Here is a 1,403-nt window from a genome sequence, read left to right as displayed (position 1 = left end):
CTTTCATTTGGCTCCTTCATCCCTTAGGTTCCCTTATCAGTGTGTGTGTGTGTGTGTGTGTCTGTGTCTGTGTGTGTATGTGTGTGTGTGTTAGAAACATCTCATGATACTACAAGATATTCCAGACTAATATTGCGTGTTTTCTGCCCAGTCCTATAATTAGCTATTACTCCAAGGATCCCTAATTCCTCTTGTTGGGTTATAATTATTGTTAATAAATAAATAAACCCATTCTATATATTTTATGTGGTTTTTTCAAATATGACCTTTATTGAGCTTATCCACCAGAGTGGAAATAATATCTGTACAAAACCAAATATTTGTTACTATAACTTCTTTATCACAATTAAAATCCGAACAGTTTTTTTTTTTTAATGACAGTCAACTCAATCAAAACCCAGTACTTCAGCATCAGTAGCTTCTTTGAAGCCACAGTAACACTTAAATGTGGTTAAGACTCTAAAGCAGAGATTTGGATGGGTGGAAAACTAAGTAAGCTTTCAACTTGCTCAAATAGAATTACAATAGGCAAAATTTTATTGTTCAGAGAGGTACAGCCACTGGAACCTCCAACACTGGACAACTGTTAAGAATATTTTGAGTCCTGAGATAATAAGGAACCGGGACATCTGTAGACAGTCTTCTGTTGTCCTGGTCTTCTCAATCAGAGATTTGTGGATGTGCGGGATCACACCACCACCAGCAATTGTAGTGAGAGAGTCCAATTCTTCATCTCCAGGAACAGCAAGTTGCAAGTGAGGAGGAGAATAATACGCTTTACCTTTGAGTCTTTTGATGCATTTCCTGCCAATTCAAGTACGTAGATTTCGGTGTCGATGAATATGGCCCACGGGAAACTGCAAGCTGCCTTGCTGCCTGCGGAAAACTGCCTTTGTCTTGGCTTTTCCCACGTCTTTTCTAGCCTTACCTCCATCCATCTCGAATTGTGCTGAAGTGCAGACAAACGAGGCAAAGAAAAGGCCAGTCGGACACAGGCGAGATCCTGCCACCCACTCCTTCACACTCGGATTCAAACTGCCGGTTTTTATGCGTATTTTGTGTAATGTTTCCATGCATAGTCTAACCTGATTGCTCTGGGAATCTCTGACATGTCATATTGCCCAGACTGGATTCTGACTTCTGAGTTCAACTGATCCTCCTACTTCAACCTCCCAACTCCCTGAAGGCTATGCATTTGTGCCAAGGTGACTGGGCCCATGATTCTTTTGAATGAGGGTGCTGTCAATCCCAGGAACCTGAATTTCCCTAGATATATAGAATAAAACCTCCCAGTAACACTGTGGCCATCTGGAATGAAGATATTCTTTTTTCTTTTTCTTTTGTTTTATGTGTATGAGTGTATTGCCTGCATGTATGTGCGTGCACCCATGCCATGCAATGCC

At 41.0% G+C, this 1,403-nt stretch overlaps 1 pseudogene; it reads right to left on the bottom strand.

Moving 5' to 3' along the window:
- Nucleotides 1–586: 586 nt before the first annotated feature.
- On the bottom strand, nucleotides 587–938 carry LOC115070206 (annotated as a pseudogene).
- Nucleotides 939–1,403: the final 465 nt, after the last annotated feature.

Source organism: Nannospalax galili, unplaced genomic scaffold (assembly GCF_000622305.1).
Source record: "Nannospalax galili isolate Female #2095 unplaced genomic scaffold, S.galili_v1.0 scaffold293, whole genome shotgun sequence".
In the NCBI taxonomy this organism is placed as follows: Eukaryota; Metazoa; Chordata; class Mammalia; order Rodentia; family Spalacidae; genus Nannospalax; species Nannospalax galili.
Note: the sequence above shows the minus strand (reverse complement) of the source record. Positions and strands in the feature narration are given on the sequence as shown.